The 24,294-nt window shown below is 51.4% G+C and overlaps 1 protein-coding gene across 2 annotated transcripts in view; it reads left to right on the top strand.

Moving 5' to 3' along the window:
* LOC144112932 (uncharacterized) overlaps positions 1–24,294 on the top strand; it is a 140,725-nt gene that overhangs the window by 73,966 nt on the left and 42,465 nt on the right. The gene's annotated exons all lie outside the window — the stretch shown is intronic.

Below are 24,294 nucleotides of genomic sequence, written 5' to 3'. Positions count from 1 at the left end.
CTGGAACCTTTTTATTTATTTATTTTTGGCCCGCTCCGCTGAAGAAACGCGCAGACTTATTCGGTGCCCGCAGGCCGGTTTCCCCTTTGTGGCCGCCTAAAGAATTAGCGCTATCTATGCGTTCCGCTGTCGGGCCCGGGGCTTCCGCCTTTTTGTGCACACTGCAATTACGGGATGCGCTGCATGCGCCCTCCCCCGCCGTGTGCGGTGCCGTGTGTAGACTCGGAATAACGGGGGCTACTCTGTACCGGAACGCAGTGGACGTGCGTTAGTGATGCAACTCTGCGGTATTGAAAAACAGGACAAGAAGGCATTGGTGACTAGCAAGAACTCGGTTTATTAACGTAGACCGATTTAAAACATTATCATACTGTTTAAACGTATATATACTGGCAGCATCAAGCAGCAGACCTCTCGCGCTCAAAATCGTCGTATATCCGCTATAAAGCATTTTGGGGGACCGGTTTCTTGACCATTGGAAAGATACAGCCTATCGGGACCGATCATCTAGCTTGGATTTGAACCTAACAGGCAAGTTAGAGTCCACCGATCGCGAACCCGTGGTTGTACCCATGGGTATTGGAGATCTCAAGTGTTTTGCAAGCCGGCACATCTTATCTCAGGAAGGCCGCTACATGGGTGTTTCCACTATTACGAGGTAGAAGAGACGCGAAATGCCATTGCATGTGCTGTCTGGTGCCAGCAGTACGCGTACGCAGTGAAAATTGCAACAGCAACTTATCACGCTATAGTGGAACGTATATGCAGGGCCGTGACAGTGCATTTGACAATAGGCACCGAACCTACAAAAGACGATTGATTTCATCGCTCTAGGAGTGCACGTGTAAATAGGAGATGCTATTTACTTTTATTAGTTATTAGTAATAACTATTTGTTAGTTGGAAAACACCGCTGCGCACGCATGACTAATGGGCACATTTCTAACACGAAAAGGCTTGTATAGCGCTTGACTGTGCCTGTAATAGCAGGCCTTATTACGGCACGCGTGTGTTGATATCCACAGAGAGCGAGGGGTGATTCGGTGTTGTCATTACGATTCCGCATTCGTTAACGCGTCACCCGTCCACTGCTTACCAACGAACGAACTCAGCTCAATAGCGCAGTGGAAAGAGCTCGCCGTAAAAGGCGACCTCAGTGGTCTTTCCGCTTTTACACACGATTGTAAATGTGTATTCATTGTGCGAACTGTTCGAGAACACCTTCCTTCGCGGTCGCCTACTCCGGGGACGGGGGAACGAATCCCGGCCGCGTTGCGGTGGTGGCGACATTCAAGAAGACGCCTGCCTGGTGTAGCGATGCCGGTGCAAAAAAAAAAAAAGAAAACACGGGGTCGAATTTAACCGGCAGTCCACAGCTATGCCCTCTGTCATGGGAGGTTGGCAGGTGGGGATATTAAAGCCCCCCTATCAGCCTCTAAAGCGCCTGTAAAACGTTCAGAACTGGTTGTTCGACTTTCCACATCAGCGCGCGGCGAACTGTGCATTAATTCGACAGCCGAGGCGCGCGCGCTCCCCTCGTTTACGGCCGTCAAAAGGCGCCTGGCGCTGCATGCCTTACGATTGCGCAGAGGTGCGCGGTTATCTGTCGGGGCCTCTATCGGCGAATAGCAAACAGGCTGCTCGAGATGCAACACAAGGAAACCTCTCGCGGTGCAGCCGGTTTGTTTTGCGTAAACACGCCGCCGCGGGACAGTCAACAGGGGTCCCCGGTCAGCAGCCCCGCGGCATCATCCGCGTGCCAAGATGCGAGGGAGCATTTCCCTTGCCGTTTGCATAACACGCGTCTTTATGGCGCTCCCGCGTTCGATCGAACGCGCTTTGATTGGCGCCGCTCCAGTGGCAGAGGCGGCGGCGCGGACAGCACAGCTCGCCGGGCGCGCGCTGGGAGCCTCGCCGTGGCGCGGACGCCGAATGTATTTACCCGTACGAGCACGTGCCATTGCAGTGCTCCCCTGCGCGGACCGCCAATTTCGCTGAGCGCCTGCTCGACGTCTTATCGCCGCCCCTTTTCGACGTCGGCATATGGCAGCTCGGCTCGACGGCGACGCGGCTGGCGAGGCCGATGGATGGTGCGGCGGTGGGGGGAGGGAGCTGACTTGGCCGCGGGCCAGGCGGCTCATCAGACTCGCAAGGATGGCCGCGAGCTGCATTCAGTCGGGCGCACATTGAAACAAAGGAGGCGGGGGGGGGGGGGGGGGGGGGGGACCGTCCGAGCTAAAGTGCACCCGGGTAGAACGTCCACTCGTTCCTGCTTGGGCGCCGCGAGCTGTGCAGTGCGGCGACGGAGGGGCGCTGGCGTCTTTTTCCGAACGGCTGGCCGCTCTGGTGGCTGGGGATGATTTGTCCCTGACCCTGGGCGCTCCGGAGGCGCTGTTCGTGTTGACACAGCTGGGAAAGAGTTCGTATATATGCACGATCACTGCTGTAGGCGAAAGGTCCCGGTCGACAATGAAAATCTGTTTAGAGAAAATCATTCGAGCACATGCACGGGGTAAATTTGCCAAGACTCTTGGAGAACACACTGAATGGCAGGGAGTAATTGCGGGGGGCTGTCGCAAGGGTCCTTAAGCCGTAATTAATAGTTCAATTATGAGTGACTACAAAAATCTGAGTGGGGGCCGTCATTGTGCAAATATGAACACCCCGCGCAGTGGAACGCGGAGCTGCGAGTCGAAAAGTCCCACGGAACCGCCAGCATTGAACGGTGACGTCATCGGCTGACCGCGGAATAACCCGACCATATTTCCCACACAATTTTTGCGAAAGACAACACAACATCTTCCAGGCCAACGTCACTAGTGAGCTTCAGACATCCGTCATGAAAGTGGGCGGCATTGCGCACACCAACTGTCACGTCGCTCAGTGCTGTCAAAAGGCAATTTAATCAGAAACTTTCCGCACGTGGACGGCGTTGCTTCTGCCGTTTGCGATCGCATCGCGGAAACTGGTGCAGCACGAGCGCTGTCTTGGAAGCAACGCGCCGTGCAAGCGTTGTTCCGGCGATGAGAAATCGCGCTTTTGTTCCTTCAGTTGTCGCATCCGCTGGATGTAGATGTTGAAATCACTCTTTACAGCATGCCCCCGTTCATCCTGAGGCGAAATCGCAAGCACTGCTGAATACAGCGTGAGACACGATTCCGTACAGTCACCGGTGTCTCCATACGTCGAGTTTCCCTGTAAACTGTGTCTGCAGCGAAAGTAAATGGACTGGCGCATCGCAGTAAATGTTCACTCTGTCATTACGCGCTGGGCGTGACAGACCGCGCTTACCAAGCTCGCCACTTCCCGGAAGCAGTGTACGCACTAAGTGGTCCCGCAAAATAACCTTCAATTCTCACGCGTGGCATGCACGCACGCGTTTTGGCGTATTGTACTAAGCCCCGCCGCGGTGGCTCAGTGGTTAGGGGCGCTCGACTACTGATCCGGAGTTCCCGCGTTCGAACCCGACCGCGGCGGCTGCGTTTTTATGGAGGAAAAACGCTAAGGCGCCCGTGTGCTGTGCGATGTCAGTGCACGTTAAAGATCCCCAGATGGTCGAAATTATTCCGGAGCCCTCCACTACGGCACCTCTTCTTCCTTTCTTCTTTTCAGCCCCTCCTTTATCCCTTCCCTTACGGCGCGGTTCAGGTGTCCAACGATACATGAGACAGATACTGCGCCATTTCCTTTCCCCAAAAACCAATTATTATTATTATTATTATTATTATTATTATTATTATTATTATTATTATTATTATTATTATTATTATTATTATTATTGTACTAATACAATTGAGAGTGTCATGGGTGGAACTTCTCAAGACAGAGCGAGGGAGAGTTTACATAAAGGAAGAAGCTCAGATCCCGAAAAATCAAGGCCATCTACTAATAGTGCGGGTGGGGGTAGAAAACGAGTCATTAAAAAAATGGCTACCTTGTGATTCGTGTGAAAGTGACGCACCACGGGCGAAAGGGTGCTGGATCCTCGAAATATGAAGTGGAAATTTGAAACTCAAATTGTAATTTTTTAACCTAGTCGACTTGGCTGATACAAAAAAAAAACAAAAAAAAAGCACGTGAGCTGCGAGATGATCGTGGCGAATCGCCCTCTTGCAGTTCCTCGCGTTCGTTGTACCAAGACGGTGCAGCGCATACGTCACGACGTGCATAGCGCCGACGCGGCCTGCGGTGTTTCGTTTTTTCCACCCGAGTGACCCAAGCGCTGCCTGCTTAGGGCGCGCGCCCGTACTGTGCAGGCGCACCACCGCAGGGGGTGACCGCGCCCGCGCGCTTTTCAGCGTCGTTTTGCGTTGAAAGCGGTGTAGTCGTCTCGCTTGACTGTTTCGCCGTCTCACAAAGCTTTTTCACAAAGCGAAACAGAGGAACCGCTTGTGACACCGTCAGGACCTTCCCAGAAGTGATTGATATATAATTATAATTGTTTTTTTTTTGGGAAAGGAAATGGCGCAGTATCTGTCTCATATATCGTTGGACACCTGAACTGCTGGACACCTGAACCGTTGGACACCTGAACTAGTTGTTGCAATAAGGCGGGAAAGCGAGAACCGCTGATAAATCGGTTCTGTGCCGCATATGTTAGCTCATGCTTTTGCAGTCAGCGCTACAAGATTTGATGGCTAAGTTGGCACTCTAGTTGTTTTATTTTAGCCTGGCTACAAGAAAATCATTTTTGACGCCATCGGCAGCAGTGCACTTCATGTCTTGCATCAAACTGTTAATAAGAATAAATAAGGTGCATAAATTTAAAGCATAAGGGAAATAAACTCTGCATGTTTGCTGACAATGGTGGCAGCCAACGTTTATTAATAGGTTTTTGGGGAAAGGAAATCACGCAGTATCTGTCTCATATGTCGGCGGACACCTGAACCGCGCCGTAAGGGAAGGGATAAAGGAGGGAGTGAAAGAAGAAAGGAAGAAAGAGGTGCCGTAGTGGAGGGCTCCGGAATAATTTCGGCCACCCGGGGATATTTAACGTGCACTGACATCGCACAGCACTCGGGCGCCTTAGCGTTTTACCTACAACCTTGGGTCACCTGGATGATCTGAGGGCTCAGTGGGACGATGGCGACGCGCTCCTTGCCGATGATGAGGCAGGGCGCATCGACGATTGGCAGCCATAGCGGCTTCACTTTTCACAGTTACTTGGTAACTGCGTCCTACGAAGTGCCGGACGCAGTAAACTTCTTCCAATCCAACTACGGAGGCTGTCGCATCGACGACATCATCCGAACTAGCCCCCTCAGGGACGACGACATCAAAGGCAAGACCCTTTGTAGGTGGCTGGCTCACCATATTGAGGCGCCCGCCAGCCGAAGGACACCCGAACAAAAGAGCGCCACTGAAGGTCGAACACCGGCCACCGACGCAAGCCGGCGGCCGGAACACACCAAGAAGCAAAGTCCAGGAGAAGCCACCACCGCGCACCGCCGCGGGTGCGCTGAGGTGGATGGTATGTACGCGTCGGTATGTCGGATTCCGGTGGAGGTAACAGCGATTTCTTAACGGTTGTTCTCCGGTTTCTTAAGTCTACTAGTTGTTGCAACAAGGCGGGAAAGCGAGAACTGCTGATAAATCGGTTCTGTGCAGCATATGTCACCTCATGCTTTTGCAGTCAGCACTACAAGATTTGATGGCTGAGTTGGCACTCTAGTTGTTTTATTTTAGCCTGGCTACAAGAAAATCATTTTTGACGCCATCGGCAGCAGTGCACTTCAGGTCTTGCATCAAAATGTTAATCAGAATAAATAAGGTGCATAAATTTAAAGCATAAGGGAAATAAACTCTGCGTGTTTGCTGACAATGGTGGCAGCCAACGTTTATTAATAGGTTTTTGGGGAAAGGAAATCACGCAGTATCTGTCTCATATATCGTTGGACACCTGAACCGCTGGACACCTGAACCGTTGGACACCTGAACTAGTTGTTGCAATAAGGCGGGAAAGCGAGAACCGCTGATAAATCGGTTCTGTGCCGCATATGTTAGCTCATGCTTTTGCAGTCAGCGCTACAAGATTTGATGGCTAAGTTGGCACTCTAGTTGTTTTATTTTAGCCTGGCTACAAGAAAATCATTTTTGACGCCATCGGCAGCAGTGCACTTCATGTCTTGCATCAAAATGTTAATCAGAATAAATAAGGTGCATAAATTTAAAGCATAAGGGAAATAAACTCTGCGTGTTTGCTGACAATGGTGGCGGCCAACGTTTATTAATAGGTTTTTGGGGAAAGGAAATCACGCAGTATCTGTCTCATATATCGTTGGACACCTGAACCGCTGGACACCTGAACCGTTGGACACCTGAACTAGTTGTTGCAATAAGGCGGGAAAGCGAGAACCGCTGATAAATCGGTTCTGTGCCGCATATGTTAGCTCATGCTTTTGCAGTCAGCGCTACAAGATTTGATGGCTGAGTTGGCACTCTAGTTGTTTTATTTTAGCCTGGCTACAAGAAAATCATTTTTGACGCCATCGGCAGCAGTGCACTTCATGTCTTGCATCAAACTGTTAATAAGAATAAATAAGGTGCATAAATTTAAAGCATAAGGGAAATAAACTCTGCGTGTTTGCTGACAATGGCGGCAGCTAACGTTTATAGATAATTGGTTTTCGGGGAAAGGAAATGGCGCAGTATCTGTCTCATATATCGTTGGACACCTGAACCGCTGGACACCTGAACCGCTGGACACCTGAACTAGTTGTTGCAATAAGGCGGGAAAGCGAGAACCGCTGATAAATCGGTTCTGTGCCGCATATGTTAGCTCATGCTTTTGCAGTCAGCTGTGATGACCCCCATAATGCGCAGGTCCACACGGGACGGAGAGGCAAAGAGACACCGTATGGCTCAGTTTAAACAAACAGGTATATTCAATAATTACACATGATGAAGATTATACATCAGAGGCTGGGGCGTCCGAGCTTACGTGCCGACGACTTCATGGGGGCGATGGAGTGGCTCCGGAGTTGGGCTCGAGCGGTTGCTGGCAGAAGCTGCACGCCGTCGGGGCTTCGGCGCTGAAGGCCCTCTTGGCGAATGATGTCGTCCGGAGCGTGTATGCAGTAGAATTTCAATAGTCGTCCGTTTCTTCGAGGATGGTTCCCAAACCCTTCCTCTAGTGTCGTTCGGCTTGGAAGATGAACAGGAGGCGAGCTTGTAGATGATGACAGCAGAGCATAATTTTACAACATACATATACAGAGAGTTAAACTGGAAAAAAAGCAGAACTGAATTTACAAAAGAACAAACTTTGCACTACTTTACTCATCGACCGGGCAGGTTAGTGCCTAAGTAGCATCACATTACATGCCAAGCATGGAGCCCCAGCTCAGACTGAACTGCATCCGTTTACATGCGCTTTTAAGCACTTGATTAACAAAGGACTAAGGGCGGTCATTTCCAGTGGCCCGCCCAAAGCATCAATTCTCCAATCCAAAATAACATGCGAGATGGGGACCACCCCTTGGGCTGGGCTTAGCCTCGACCCCAGAGTCTGTTAACAATACAAACTAAATAAACAACAAAAACGCCACCACTCTCTCTCAAGTGAGAGTATACACAGGCTCTCTCTTCGGAGCTAATTCACTAGCGCCTGTCTTTCCACATTCTTGGCGAGTACTGCCTGTCCGCCATGACAGGTGTCCGTCGCGGCCCTTCTGGGAAGCTGTGGGTGCCTTCCCGGCGATAGCCCACGACAAAGGGTGGGGGGGGGGGGGGGGGGAAAGAATGTCGTCTTCGCGGTTTCGCATAGCGTCGGCTGTGGTACGGCGCGCTCTGGCCCGCTGACAGCTCCCTTGTCCTGGAATGTAACCGGAAATTGGGGAGGACAAAGCCCGTTTCCCCGGGGCGGCGGCGGGACCGGTTTTTCTGGTCGTCACCCAAAGAGCATGGCTGGGCAATTGATGATGCCGCTGTCACGGGTCTCCGTCTACGCCGCGCCGTCGAACGTGGACCCTCGCAGCACACACGGAATGTCACACTCGCTCACCCTCCAGAAGAATGTTCTCCGAACATTTGAGTCCACGCAGCTCCCCTTGTCTTTCTGAATCGCCTCGCACAGTGCGTCCGACAAAACACTTTTCGCTGCACTCAACACCACTGCACAACACCATATGCCTCCGCTGTCAATACTGGCGTCTCCAGGGGCAGCACTGATCTTCTTTTACAGATAAACATGAAACTCAGCACCCAAGCCTCTCCTTTCTAGTCCAAACTGGACGAAATAAATTTACCACAGTTACAAAGGAGCTCCCACTTCTAGCACGATCACGGCACAGACAAAAATATAGATAACGAAAGGAAGTAGGGCAGGTTCTGCATGCGCTCCGCATGCTCTCCTGTGCAGGTGTTACTTAATGACAGAAAGGTTTAACTACCAACTCCGATAACTTAACACATAAGCACATAGCAATGTTATGAGCTGCGGCATTACACAATTCTAACCAGTTCACAACTCCGCTCTGTTTACGCCATTAGTCCGACTTAGCTTTCCGATTTCGCAGCGGATATCGGCCTTCATGAGTCATACTAAGTAAGTCTGTGCCCCTTTGTCTGCTTTGGGACTCGCGAGGGCTCGTGGCAGGAGCCTCTCCTGGCGTTATCTGCGCGGCAACCTCGCGCGCTTCTTCTAGCAATGCATGAAGTAAATCCGGTGGCATTCCGGCCGTCACCTCGGGCGCCTGCCGAACAAATGCAGGAGAGGGCGTTTCTTGCGAACTATCTGCGCGCTCCGCTTCACTTCTGTCCCCATCAAAATCCGCGCTTTCCCTTTCCTCATTTCGTGAATACTGAACCGGTGCCGACTTGAGGCGATTTGCGTGTATCCTTATCAAACGCCGGTTCACGTCTCGGACTCTGAAGTTTACCGGAGAAAGCTTCTCGACAACCTCGCACGGTCCTCTCCACTTCGTCTGGAACTTACGAGCTAGCCCAATCTGCCTTTGGCAGTTTTCAATGTACACGCTGTCCCCCACATCAAACGGCGCGTCTCTAGCACTGCGATCGTGCACCTCCTTCCTGCGCTTCGCCGCTTTCTTTAAGGACTCCTTTGCGATGTCCCTCGCCACTTGCAAGCGCGATTCTAGCTCAACCTTATAGTCGTCCAGTGAAGCGTATGGGACACGACGGGGGCCCTCTGGCACTTCACTAGGCTGGTCCGGGTCTCGGCCGTAGAGAAGAAAGAATGGCGATTCGCCCGTGCTCTCGTGTGCTGCGGAATTGTAGGCAAACATTGCATACGGGAGCCACAAGTCCCAGTCCCGCTGGTCGCGCGAAACAAAATGCGACAGGAACCCGGCGACGGTTTGGTTCAGTCGCTCCACCGCGCCGTTGCAAGCCGGATGGTACGGTGTTGTCTGCTTCTTAGCGATCTTAAGCAGCTCGCAAACTCTCCTCATTAGCTGCGACACGAAGTTCGTTCCCCGATCTGTCAAGAGTTGCCTCGGGGGTCCATGTCGGAGCACGATCTGTTCGACAAATGCTCTTGCAACCGTGTCTGCCTTCTGATCTGGGAGTGCTACCGCTTCCGCGTATTTTGAAAGGTGGTCGACAAATACTAAAATGTACTTGTTTCCGGAAGTGGTCGTGGGCAATGGGCCCATTATGTCCATACCTGTCCGCTCGAAGGGAGCCGAAACCTCAGGGAACGGCTGAATTGGAGCTGGTCTTCGTCCCTTGGGTGTTTTTCTTTCGAGACAGGAATGACACTTCGCACAGTAGTCTCTAACATCCTGTCGCATGCCACTCCAAAAGTACAAACGCTCCACACGCCTGCGTGTCTTCGCTACGCCAAAATGACCGGCGCATGGCGCATCGTGAAACGCGCGAAGAACCCTTTCTGTCCACGACCGAGGTATGACGACTCTCTCCCAAGCGGTTTTCTCTGGTCTCCCTTTCCTGGTTGGCCTCGTGCGCCGACACAGGGTGCCGTCTTTGTCAATGAAATAACCTAGCTGTTCGGGATGAGAGGGTGCGCCCTCTAAGCTTTCGATTATTCGCTTCAGGTCAGGATCTTTGCACTGCTCTGTGCGTAATTCGGCGGGGTCGACTACGGGGACAAACTCTTCTATAGCTGCCACGGCAGCTGTGCGGCTGAGTGCATCAGCATTCAGATGTGTCTTTCCTGACTTGTGCTCAACTTCAAAGCAGTATTCCTGCAGGTGTAGATTCCATCTAGCGAGTCGCGAGCTAGGGTCCCTGACACTCATCACCCATTTCAGAGGATGGCAGTCTGTGACTAGCTTGAATTTGCGGCCGTAAAGGTAGCATCTGAAGTGCTTTACTGCCCAGACAACGGCGAGGCACTCCCTTTCCGTAGCTCCGTACTTTTGCTCTGTGGGGCTCAGCTGTCGGCTAGCAAAAGCAACGGGATGTTCTTTGCCCTCGATAACCTGAGATAGCACGGCACCCACTGCGAACTTTGACGCATCTGTGGCCATAACGAAGGGCAAATTAAAATCCGGGTGGCGCAACAGCGGTGCACTCATTAGCTTCCTTTTCAGGGCCCCAAAAGCATTCTCCACGTTTTCGTCCCAGCGAAAGGCGACATTTTTGGCTGTTAAGGCGGTGAGCGGCTTAGCGAGCTTGGCGAACTCCTCTATGTGCCTTCGGTAGTAACCGATCAGGCCGAGAAACTGCCGGACCTGGCGGACGCTAGTCGGGGATGGAAAATCCGAGACACACCTTAGTTTCTCAGGGTCCGGTCGCACGCCGTCAGCTGAAACAACGTGCCCGAGGTATTTCACCTCGTTTTTGAGGAATTGGCACTTAGAGGGCTTCAGCTTGAGACCCGCTGCTCTTAGTCGCACCAAAACCTGCTCAATATCGCGCAAATGGTTATCAAAACTGTCACTGTATATGATAATGTCATCCATATACACGAAGCACAGCCTCCCCAGAAGACCTGCCAGGATAACATCAGCGGTTCTCTGCCAGACAGCAGGGCTGTTGGCCAGACCCATCGGCATTCTTTTCCATTCATAGTGCCCTGAGGGCGTGTTGAATGCCGTTTTCTCGGCATCTGCCGGATCCATTGATATCTGCCAGAATCCCGCCGCCATGTCCACTACCGTGAAGTACCTGGCAGAGCCCAGCTGAGAAAGCGTCTCCTGTATATTGGGGATGGGGTATGGATCGATGCGAGTTACGGCATTTAGTTTGCGGTAGTCCACTACCAATCGATACGAGCCATCTGGCTTTTCCACCAATAGTGCTGGTGCTCCCCAGGGTGACTTTGAGTGTTCGACAATGCCGCGATCAATCAGGTCCTGCACCTGCCGCTCCATCTCCTCACGTTGGGAGTAAGGAATCCTGTACGCACGCTGGTAAACGGGCGATGAAGTGCCGGTTTCTATCCTGTGCTTTATAACGCCACAGCAGCCCAAATCCAGGTTGGACGCGGCGAATACCTCCGAGTAGTCGTTCAGCAAACCAGCCAGAGCCTCCCTCTCCCTGGATTTTACGTGAGAAAGATCGAACGACACCTTTGGAGCAGCCGAAGGACTAGCATGCTCTACAGTTGCGAGTACCGTATCGGTGGGCTCACGTTGCTCTATCGCAGAGGTGAAGAAAGCCAATGTTTTGTTCTTTGGAAGGCTCAGTGGCTGCTGGCTACAGTTAACCACCCGTAGGGGCACTCTGTGGGCGTCATTAACTGTCACGAGGCACGCGGCTGCCTTCAGGCCATTGCTGAGAGAGTCGACCGGCTCAAGCACTCCCACGGCGCCGCTCTCTACATCTGAAGGCACAAACGCGTACAAAATGTGCTCCGACCAAGGAAGGACGACCGCCTCCTCGACCAGCCGGACGGCAACCCGCGAATATACCTTCTCCAATGATCCCACTGTTTGACGGGTGTCAATATCGGTAATGCGAATCTCAGCCCCTCTCCTGTTCAAAAACGGAACTTTCGAGCCGCCCGCAATAACCTCTTCCTCAGAGAATGAGACTACTACCTTCCCTTTTCTCAAAAAACCCTGCCCTAATATACCTGACACTCCGTTTGGCAGAGACACCGTGTCCGGGCATACGTAGCAGGGGTGCTCCAATGCAATTCCGCCGAGAGAGAAGTGTAACCGGTAGAGTCCACTTATGCCAAGAGGATCCCCCGTTATGCCTACAAATTTGGTTGCCATACCACCAGACGCTTCCAACACCTCGCGGTCCCCCTTCCTTCGAAGCGTGTTAAAACTGCTCTCCTTAAGCAATGTCACCTTTGACCCCGTATCTATCAACAATTCCATACAACAACCATTTAACTTGCAACGCACAACAGGGCATGCCTCGTCGGCCACACAAACTACCACCACCTCATCATCTACTGCTCCCTCCCCACGCTCCTCAGGCTGGGGAGGACTAACTAGTTTTTTGACTCGGTATCTGGAGCCCCGCTGTAGGCTTGCTTAGGGCGTGTCTCGCCTGCTTCTCTTTGTGGCTCCCCACGGCGCACGTTTTGGCAGAACCTGGCGATATGTCCGCGACCCTGGCAAGCGAAGCATACGATTTCTTCAAAATCTCGCATACCGCGCCTGTAGCTTTGTGGCGGTCTCCGGTTTCCAGCGAATGGGCGCTGTTGAGCGCGCGCTTCAACCTGGCATTCTGCCTGCTGAGATAGCAGCTGTTCTAAGCGATCTAACCGCTCTGTCAAGAGAGCAACCTCAGGGTTGGGCACCGCTCTCTCTATGACGCGTACTCTCGCTGCGGCTGTCGTTAACGCCTCATTTTGTTCCTCATCCAATGCGGCCTCCACGGCTTGGTCGAAATTGCTCGGCTTGCGCGAGAGCACGAACCGGCGCACGGGGTCTTGCAGACCAGCCACGAACAAAGTGGTCATTTCCTCTTTAAGTATATCCTCCGCGTATTTCTTCTTAAGCTGGTCTCCTTCCTCCTCCCTGCTTAACGTATCGCGCGCTAAGCGCTGAAGCCGCGACGCAAACGTTCGCACGTCCTCCCCTACCATCTGTCCGGCGTCACGGAACCTCTGTACTCGCACGTGACGTGGTTCAGTGTCAAAATGCTCAAACGCGAGCTTCTTAAATTCCGCAAATGATTTTGTGGATTTTACTTTTTCGTCTCGCCATGCAAAATCATGAGCAGCTCCTGCCATCTTACACCTCGCCATTCCCAGCATTTGAGCATCGGACCATCCCCCCATTTTCCCAATCTCTTCTAGCATGGAAAAGAAATCGCAGATTGGAACCCCTGTCTTATCTCCCGTAAACGTCGGAATGACGCTTCCTAATGCCAGCATGCTTGCTCCGAGCGACGGCTGTGGAGTGGGAGCTCCCTCAGATACAGTCATTTTTTTTTTCAAGCCCTCCAGTGCCTCAAGCCTCTCAAATGGGGGTAAAAGTCCCACAATCAGTCCCGTGATTCCCTTTTGATTACAATTTTGAAGTCATGAATGTCACAGCATTCAGAGGACATTTGCTTTTGATACCCCACTTCTGACACCAGTGTGATGACCCCCATAATGCGCAGGTCCACACGGGACGGAGAGGCAAAGAGACACCGTATGGCTCAGTTTAAACAAACAGGTATATTCAATAATTACACATGATGAAGATTATACATCAGAGGCTGGGGCGTCCGAGCTTACGTGCCGACGACTTCATGGGGGCGATGGAGTGGCTCCGGAGTTGGGCTCGAGCGGTTGCTGGCAGAAGCTGCACGCCGTCGGGGCTTCGGCGCTGAAGGCCCTCTTGGCGAATGATGTCGTCCGGAGCGTGTATGCAGTAGAATTTCAATAGTCGTCCGTTTCTTCGAGGATGGTTCCCAAACCCTTCCTCTAGTGTCGTTCGGCTTGGAAGATGAACAGGAGGCGAGCTTGTAGATGATGACAGCAGAGCATAATTTTACAACATACATATACAGAGAGTTAAACTGGAAAAAAAGCAGAACTGAATTTACAAAAGAACAAACTTTGCACTACTTTACTCATCGACCGGGCAGGTTAGTGCCTAAGTAGCATCACATTACATGCCAAGCATGGAGCCCCAGCTCAGACTGAACTGCATCCGTTTACATGCGCTTTTAAGCACTTGATTAACAAAGGACTAAGGGCGGTCATTTCCAGTGGCCCGCCCAAAGCATCAATTCTCCAATCCAAAATAACATGCGAGATGGGGACCACCCCTTGGGCTGGGCTTAGCCTCGACCCCAGAGTCTGTTAACAATACAAACTAAATAAACAACAAAAACGCCACCACTCTCTCTCAAGTGAGAGTATACACAGGCTCTCTCTTCGGAGCTAATTCACTAGCGCCTGTCTTTCCACATTCTTGGCGAGTACTGCCTGTCCGCCATGACAGGTGTCCGTCGCGGCCCTTCTGGGAAGCTGTGGGTGCCTTCCCGGCGATAGCCCACGACAAAGGGGGGGGGGGGGGGGAAAGAATGTCGTCTTCGCGGTTTCGCATAGCGTCGGCTGTGGTACGGCGCGCTCTGGCCCGCTGACAGCTCCCTTGTCCTGGAATGTAACCGGAAATTGGGGAGGACAAAGCCCGTTTCCCCGGGGCGGCGGCGGGACCGGTTTTTCTGGTCGTCACCCAAAGAGCATGGCTGGGCAATTGATGATGCCGCTGTCACGGGTCTCCGTCTACGCCGCGCCGTCGAACGTGGACCCTCGCAGCACACACGGAATGTCACACAGCGCTACAAGATTTGATGGCTGAGTTGGCACTCTAGTTGTTTTATTTTAGCCTGGCTACAAGAAAATCATTTTTGACGCCATCGGCAGCAGTGCACTTCATGTCTTGCATCAAACTGTTAATAAGAATAAATAAGGTGCATAAATTTAAAGCATAAGGGAAATAAACTCTGCGTGTTTGCTGACAATGGCGGCAGCTAACGTTTATAGATAATTGGTTTTCGGGGAAAGGAAATGGCGCAGTATCTGTCTCATATATCGTTGGACACCTGAACCGCTGGACACCTGAACCGTTGGACACCTGAACTAGTTGTTGCAATAAGGCGGGAAAGCGTGAACCGCTGGTAAATCGGTTCTGTGCCGCATATGTTAGCTCATGCTTTTGCAGTCAGCGCTACAAGATTTGATGGCTAAGTTGGCACTCTAGTTGTTTTATTTTAGCCTGGCTACAAGAAAATCATTTTTGACGCCATCGGCAGCAGTGCACTTCATGTCTTGCATCAAAATGTTAATCAGAATAAATAAGGTGCATAAATTTAAAGCATAAGGGAAATAAACTCTGCGTGTTTGCTGACAATGGCGGCAGCTAACGTTTATAGATAATTGGTTTTCGGGGAAAGGAAATGGCGCAGTATCTGTCTCATATATCGTTGGACACCTGAACCGCTGGACACCTGAACCGTTGGACACCTGAACTAGTTGTTGCAATAAGGCGGGAAAGCGTGAACCGCTGGTAAATCGGTTCTGTGCCGCATATGTTAGCTCATGCTTTTGCAGTCAGCGCTACAAGATTTGATGGCTAAGTTGGCACTCTAGTTGTTTTATTTTAGCCTGGCTACAAGAAAATCATTTTTGACGCCATCGGCAGCAGTGCACTTCATGTCTTGCATCAAAATGTTAATCAGAATAAATAAGGTGCATAAATTTAAAGCATAAGGGAAATAAACTCTGCGTGTTTGCTGACAATGGCGGCAGCTAACGTTTATAGATAATTGGTTTTCGGGGAAAGGAAATGGCGCAGTATCTGTCTCATATATCGTTGGACACCTGAACCGCTGGACACCTGAACCGTTGGACACCTGAACTAGTTGTTGCAATAAGGCGGGAAAGCGTGAACCGCTGGTAAATCGGTTCTGTGCCGCATATGTTAGCTCATGCTTTTGCAGTCAGCGCTACAAGATTTGATGGCTAAGTTGGCACTCTAGTTGTTTTATTTTAGCCTGGCTACAAGAAAATCATTTTTGACGCCATCGGCAGCAGTGCACTTCATGTCTTGCATCAAAATGTTAATCAGAATAAATAAGGTGCATAAATTTAAAGCATAAGGGAAATAAACTCTGCATGTTTGCTGACAATGGTGGCAGCCAACGTTTATTAATAGGTTTTTGGGGAAAGGAAATCACGCAGTATCTGTCTCATATGTCGGCGGACACCTGAACCGCGCCGTAAGGGAAGGGATAAAGGAGGGAGTGAAAGAAGAAAGGAAGAAAGAGGTGCCGTAGTGGAGGGCTCCGGAATAATTTCGGCCACCCGGGGATATTTAACGTGCACTGACATCGCACAGCACTCGGGCGCCTTAGCGTTTTACCTACAACCTTGGGTCACCTGGATGATCTGAGGGCTCAGTGGGACGATGGCGACGCGCTCCTTGCCGATGATGAGGCAGGGCGCATCGACGATTGGCAGCCATAGCGGCTTCACTTTTCACAGTTACTTGGTAACTGCGTCCTACGAAGTGCCGGACGCAGTAAACTTCTTCCAATCCAACTACGGAGGCTGTCGCATCGACGACATCATCCGAACTAGCCCCCTCAGGGACGACGACATCAAAGGCAAGACCCTTTGTAGGTGGCTGGCTCACCATATTGAGGCGCCCGCCAGCCGAAGGACACCCGAACAAAAGAGCGCCACTGAAGGTCGAACACCGGCCACCGACGCAAGCCGGCGGCCGGAACACACCAAGAAGCAAAGTCCAGGAGAAGCCACCAACGCGCACCGCCGCGGGTGCGCTGAGGTGGATGGTATGTACGCGTCGGTATGTCGGATTCCGGTGGAGGTAACAGCGATTTCTTAACGGTTGTTCTCCGGTTTCTTAAGTCTACTAGTTGTTGCAACAAGGCGGGAAAGCGAGAACTGCTGATAAATATGTTCTGTGCAGCATATGTCACCTCATGCTTTTGCAGTCAGCGCTACAAGATTTGATGGCTGAGTTGGCACTCTAGTTGTTTGATTTTAGCCTGGCTACAAGAAAATCATTTTTGACGCCATCGGCAGCAGTGCACTTCATGTCTTGCATCAAAATGTTAATACGAATAAATAAGCTGCATAAATTTAAAGCATAAGGGAAATAAACTCTGCATGTTTGCTGACAATGGTGGCAGCCAACGTTTATTAATAGGTTTTTGGGGAAAGGAAATCACGCAGTATCTGTCTCATATATCGTTGGACACCTGAACCGCTGGACACCTGAACCGTTGGACACCTGAACTAGTTGTTGCAATAAGGCGGGAAAGCGAGAACCGCTGATAAATCGGTTCTGTGCCGCATATGTTAGCTCATGCTTTTGCAGTCAGCGCTACAAGATTTGATGGCTAAGTTGGCACTCTAGTTGTTTTATTTTAGCCTGGCTACAAGAAAATCATTTTTGACGCCATCGCCAGCAGTGCACTTCATGTCTTGCATCAAAATGTTAATCAGAATAAATAAGGTGCATAAATTTAAAGCATAAGGGAAATAAACTCTGCGTGTTTGCTGACAATGGTGGCAGCCAACGTTTATTAATAGGTTTTTGGGGAAAGGAAATCACGCAGTATCTGTCTCATATATCGTTGGACACCTGAATCGCTGGACACCTGAACCGTTGGACACCTGAACTAGTTGTTGCAATAAGGCGGGAAAGCGAGAACCGCTGATAAATCGGTTCTGTGCCGCATATGTTAGCTCATGCTTTTGCAGTCAGCGCTACAAGATTTGATGGCTGAGTTGGCACTCTAGTTGTTTTATTTTAGCCTGGCTACAAGAAAATCATTTTTGACGCCATCGGCAGCAGTGCACTTCATGTCTTGCATCAAACTGTTAATAAGAATAAATAAGGTGCATAAATTTAAAGCATAAGGGAAATAAACTCTGTATGTTTGCTGACAATGGCGGCAGCTAACGTTTATAGATAATTGGTTTTCGGGGAAAGGAAATGGCGCAGTATCTGTCTCATATATCGTTGGACACCTGAACCGCTGGACACCTGAACCGTTGGACACCTGAACTAGTTGTTGCAATAAGGCGGGAAAGCGAGAACCGCTGATAAATCGGTTCTGTGCCGCATATGTTAGCTCATGCTTTTGCAGTCAGCGCTACAAGATTTGATGGCTGAGTTGGCACTCTAGTTGTTTTATTTTAGCCTGGCTACAAGAAAATCATTTTTGACGCCATCGGCAGCAGTGCACTTCATGTCTTGCATCAAACTGTTAATAAGAATAAATAAGGTGCATAAATTTAAAGCATAAGGGAAATAAACTCTGTATGTTTGCTGACAATGGCGGCAGCTAACGTTTATAGATAATTGGTTTTCGGGGAAAGGAAATGGCGCAGTATCTGTCTCATATATCGTTGGACACCTGAACCGCTGGACACCTGAACCGTTGGACACCTGAACTAGTTGTTGCAATAAGGCGGGAAAGCGAGAACCGCTGATAAATCGGTTCTGTGCCGCATATGTTAGCTCATGCTTTTGCAGTCAGCGCTACAAGATTTGATGGCTGAGTTGGCACTCTAGTTGTTTTATTTTAGCCTGGCTACAAGAAAATCATTTTTGACGCCATCGGCAGCAGTGCACTTCATGTCTTGCATCAAACTGTTAATAAGAATAAATAAGGTGCATAAATTTAAAGCATAAGGGAAATAAACTCTCCATGTTTGCTGACAATGGCGGCAGCTAACGTTTATAGATAATTGGTTTTCGGGGAAAGGAAATGGCGCAGTATCTGTCTCATATATCGTTGGACACCTGAACCGCTGGACACCTGAACCGTTGGACACCTGAACTAGTTGTTGCAATAAGGCGGGAAAGCGAGAACCGCTGATAAATCGGTTCTGTGCCGCATATGTTAGCTCATGCTTTTGCAGTCAGCGCTACAAGATTTGATGGCTGAGTTGGCACTCTAGTTGTTTTATTTTAGCCTGGCTACAAGAAAATCATTTTTGACGCCATCGGCAGCAGTGCACTTCATGTCTTGCATCAAACTGTTAATAAGAATAAATAAGGTGCATAAATTTAAAGCATAAGGGAAATAAACTCTCCATGTTTGCTGACAATGGCGGCAGCTAACGTTTATAGATAATTGGTTTTCGGGGAAAGGAAATGGCGCAGTATCTGTCTCATATATCGTTGGACACCTGAACCGCGCCGTAAGGGAAAGGATAAAGGAGGGAGTGAAAGAAGAAAGGAAGAAGATGATGCCGTAGTGGAGGGCTCCGGAATAATTTCGACCACCTGGGGATCTTTAACGTGCACTGACATCGCACAGCACACGGGCGCCTTAGCGTTTTTCCTCCATAAAAACGCAGCCGCCGCGGTCGGGTTCGAACCCGGGAACTCCGGATCAGTAGTCGAGCGCCCTAACCAATGAGCCACCGCGGCGGGTAGAAGTGATTGAGCAAATAGCAAAATGCCGACGATTGGGGTGAGTTGGTGCGAGTTGAAATAGACAGCGCTAAAGAGGAGAATTCTTTGGTCGAGGGATGAGCGCGGAAATAAGCCAGAAGCTCTTTGACAATATTTTTAAGGAGAAACGTTGTACGAAGCAGCCCTGGATTTTTAATCGTTCGCAAAGTACGTGAGTGAGCGAACAAACTTCGATCAGAAAAGTTTGAGGGGTGCCGCCGGACAGCGCAGTCCTCAGTGCAGGGCCTGGGCGAACGGCGCTGGGCAAGATTTATGTTCGCTGAAGCTGGGAAAGACAGAAAGCAGCGTTTCCAACAAGTGGACATGATGCACCATTTGTGTTGCGTTGGGTTTTATGGCACATAGGCAGCTATATAAGGCCATCATGCGCCAAGCTCAGGATGCACCATATGGACACTAGGCATTTGAGTGTTATTTCTCTCGTGGTTATTTCGTTTCTTTTTGTCCCAGCTATGGAATAAGACATCCGCTAAACAAAGGGGTCTCTTTTCCGCCCCTCTATTTATTGACAATCATAGCCATCGTCATCATTATCGACAATGCATTATTTCCGAACGGTTCGTAAAGTGCTCCTTCGGTGGCCCGCTATATGTGCATGCATTTGTGAGAAGCTTAATTGTTACTTATGTATGAATAGACGACAGCTGCTGTAACCGTTGCTCAGCGTTATCTCTAAGAGCTCCATGCAGCTATTCTTTTTTTCATCCAATGGCCGAATTGGTGACCTCGTAGCTTCAAAAGGGGGAAGGACTGTCTACCTGCACAGGAGCAACTAAGCTCGCTCGGCTTGGAAGCTCTCTTTTAAGCGGCCATTCTCCGCGGGCACAACTCGTGCATTCGTAATCAGGACAGCGGAGCATATCCAGCTCGATCCTCTACCTCTCGGCCATTGTCTGAAAATCAGTTTTTCATCATAACGAGTCCTAGAGATCGATGGAGAGATCCCCGGACAAGACGCCACCCGTGCGTATACAGTTCGGGAAACGTGTTCCGTCATGAAGCGAACGAAAAAAGGGGACCTAAAGATTTACTGCGGCGCAAATTGCCCCCATAACTGCTCAGCGCGTTCTAAATTGCTTCGAATCGCGTGCACGCACGCTTTAATGAATGCCGTGCTTCGCGCTTCCTGCAGCCTGCTTCCCCAGTTGGGTCACTTGGCCGGCCGTCATTCCGGCAGCCCGTCGTCCGGCCTTTCGTTTTTTTTTTTTTTTCGTACCAGCGAGACGCAGCACCGCGTCCCGACGCGCTTTGTCCTTCGTCCAGCGGCGCGTTGTCCGGCGTCCCCCTGCGCGGAGTCGCGAGTGACGTCACGTGGCCGCGGGGTCACCGGTCGCAGGTCACGCGGAAGTGACGGACGGCCGGCGAAATAATGCGCCCTGATTGGCGCTAATCCGGATGTGTGGTCGACGCGAAATGGCTTCGCGGAAGGAGGCTCGCGTGGCGGCGGTGCTAGCCTGCCGACGCCGCCGCTTCGTCAGCGGCGCGGCGCGCACGGCGGCCGGGGGCTTTCCCGACCCACATCCGGCGCTCCCCCCCGCCTCCCTGTGGGCCACGGGCAACCGGAATCTTCGCCCTCCGCTGCGGCTCCTTGGCGGCATACTGCACGCGCGCGCAGTCGTTTCCGGCGGGTCCCTCTCAAGACGACTGCGTTGCATCGACTCCGCCGCGCGCCGAAACCCTGTTCTCAGTAGTGCAATTAGCTCGTTGTTTTGATGGCTCGCGACCGCCGCTGACGGGTGGAAACGGTTTCGTGCTCAGGGCTTGGAAGGGGCAGGGTAAAGGGCGCGTTAGGCGCTTGCCCTCTTTATTCCGTCAGTCGTCAAGGTCGTATGCGACAACCGAGACATCATTGCGGTACTGAGAAAACTTGCCGCGTGGAAGCGTGCACGTCGCCCCTATACTGCCCTATACATGCCTGAAGACAATTTTGCAGCGTGCCTGTCAGCTTCCGCCGCCGTCTCTCCACTTACAGTGCACGCCCTTCTGCGCTCTCGGACTTGTCCCTTCTTGTACGGAGAACTGTCTGCTGAGCGTCTAGCCGGGGCGTTTTTTCCCTCGTATATTTTGTTCCCGAGTCCCGTTACTGGGTCGAAGGCTGCCAGAGCAACGTTTCTCCGGGAGGAGGAGGGGGGATAAACTTTATTTTCGTCGATAAAAGCAGCAGCTGGTGTGGGGTTATAGCCCCATCAAGTGGCCATGAGCCCGTGGCGTCCGGCGACTTCTAGGGGCCTGGTCACAACCCGGATCTGTGTGTCCGAGTAGGAACTGAGCAATGCGGCCTCCCACTGGTCTGGATTCGAGAGCTGCAAACCTCGCGGAGGGGAGTCCTGAGGGCAAGCCCAGAGTATGTGGGATAGAGTGGCATGTTGGCCACATACTTGACAGGAGGGAGAGTAGACCCCAGGGTATATGCGGGCATATATCGCGGGATTGGGGAAGGTGCGTCATCTGGGGCCTTGAAAAGGCAAGCGGGGCCTCGCAAAAGAATCAGTGAGATGCCAGCTTCGGGAAGCTTAGTTAGAAGAAACGCCTTTCACTCGCTTCCAAAGGGTGCAATGGGGTGCATGCGATAGCCGGCCGATCGTCACCGCCCGCACTGTATACGAGAAAGTGGCAGTGCGGAGCTCACAATAACGATCACACCGTCATGTACCGTGAGCATCTTCTGCGCCATACGCTCAGTCAGTGGACGCTTATCACCAAGCGTATTGCCATTTTGTAAAGAATATGAAAATCGATCGGAAAAATCGTGGAATTTTGCACCCACTGAAGGTAGCTAGCAGACGGGTGCTTTCGCTCTCCTTTCGAGAACACTTGGGCACAGGCATGCACTGGTTTCACTTTCAAACTTGCCGTTGCGGGGCCAGCTGCTTCCTTCGTGGTTAGCAGCGCGCACGATTTTGGAGCGTGCAAGTTTTGAGTTGCGCCTAATGATGCCGCTGTGCAGTAGGAACAGTAGAAACATGCAGCTCAACAATGGCGGTTTACTGTTTACATGCTCAATCTGTAGCGCATGATGTTTGCGTGCGAACCGTCAATCGCGCTGCTGTAACCTAGAAATCTTACGTTTGGCGCGACTACTGCACTACGTAGCGCGCATGCTAAAACACTCGATCACTTCCGAGACGCGATTAATCTGGGCTAATTTCTGCCACCGTCACTTGGTAGCCCGCACAACTTGCGCCCTTGAAGGGGCCGCGGTTTGTTACAGCGTCACATGATGCATGCACTAAAGGACCCGGCGACATTTATCTCAGCAAAAACTTGTAGTTAGGCTAGTTGGTAGGCCATGATCTTCAGAAGAACCAGCGCAAAAAGAACAACGGACAAGAAACGAGGAGGCCTACACGGACAGAAGCGCAGTTTCATTCTAGCATGCCATCAGCGTAGCGTCATTCCACTGACCAAATTCACACTTACGCGCAGCAGCCTGCTTATACCCGTGTTACACGGGCGTTTTCAGCGGCAGTTCAGTTTATTCTCAGTTGAACTGAACGGCAGTTAGCGGTGTTACACGGCAGTGCTAACTGCCGTTGAAATCTCAACGGTAGTTGAGTTCGACTGAGATCGGGGATCTCAGTTGAACGGCCAACTGACAAGATGGCGACCTACGGACCGAAAAACTTGCCCTCTTACTGGATTGTCTTGGCTCAGTGTGCTTCGCACCCGCAAATTTCTACCCCAAAGCAAAAAATACAGAAAAAAATTGCCGCTATAGGAAAGAATATATACACAGCGATCATTTACAGTACGAAAATAATGCACAGACTGCTTTTTTTTCTTATTTACACTTTCGTTCTAGACGCGAGGTCAAGTGGTTAGAGTGCTAACTGAACTGAACGCGAAGTGCTCGTGTAACAGCTGGCGATTCCAGTTGAGTTCAACGGCAGTTGAAATCCTCAACTGGCGGTTAACTGAACTGTCGTTGAAAACGCCCTTGTAACACAGGTATTAAAGTGCTGCCTTAAGCGGGCCTTCATTCATGGGGTCGTCGAAGTCCGTAGAAATCGTGATCGGCCCCGGGTGCCGGGCAAAGCGGGCCGCAGATTTGAGGCTGCACCAAACTTTCAGACGCGTACACAGCGCGCCCTCCTCGCAGGGTGTCTCGCAGCAACGAAGCCCGGCGTCACGACTGCCCGTCTCTTTCGCGGGCGCGGTGTCCGCCGCTGCATTGGACCCCCCATTTGATCTCGGCGTCTCCCCGTCTCTGGCAGAGCAGCGCGTGATCGGGTTTTTTTTTTTTCTGTACCCGTGGCTTCGCAGAGGCGGCGACCTTCCTGGACGAGCCGGGGTTAAGAGGCGTCACTTTTGTGGCCGTCGTGCTCCGCGGTGGGCGGATTACGTCCTTCCACCTTCAGTCAAGCGGCCCGCGAAAGGCACGCATGCAGGGCACCCGAAGTGGGCTAAATGACGGACGAGCTGGAGAATGTGTGTCAGCCATTGGCCCTGATCACCCGCTGCTTCGGGCAGCTCGGCGCCCGAGGGCACTGAAGTGAACGGCGTGGGACAAAAGCGGAGTTGGCTTGCTTGTTTGTCTACTCCATTTGTTGGGGGTTACGTTGGTGCGTACGTTCGAGGACAGCCACGGCGACCTGCTTGACCGTGGAAGCCACGGCTTGCGCCACTAATCGGGACTCGAGTTCTCTTAAGCACGGTTCGAGACCAGTTTGCACCCGTGAGCTCGGCAGTTCTGATAGGCTAACGTATACGACATCCAACGCGCGGTCCAATCCTAGACCGTCCTAGCGTGCGAACAGGGTTGAGAATTCGGTCCCTGATCTGCTGGCGCTTGTCGTAGCTTTCAGAACTCTCTGTACCAGATTTCAGAGACGCGGTACGTAGGAAGTCAGACAGACAGACGATGTGCATCTGTGCGTCGGTCCGTAATCACGCGCAAAAACATTCCGACACGAATCTCTGAGGCTAGGGTGCACCGCCATTCACTTTGAAACGCCGGT

The sequence above is a fragment of the Amblyomma americanum genome, chromosome 1, assembly GCF_052857255.1.
Source record: "Amblyomma americanum isolate KBUSLIRL-KWMA chromosome 1, ASM5285725v1, whole genome shotgun sequence".
Taxonomy (NCBI): Eukaryota; Metazoa; Arthropoda; class Arachnida; order Ixodida; family Ixodidae; genus Amblyomma; species Amblyomma americanum.
Note: the sequence above shows the minus strand (reverse complement) of the source record. Positions and strands in the feature narration are given on the sequence as shown.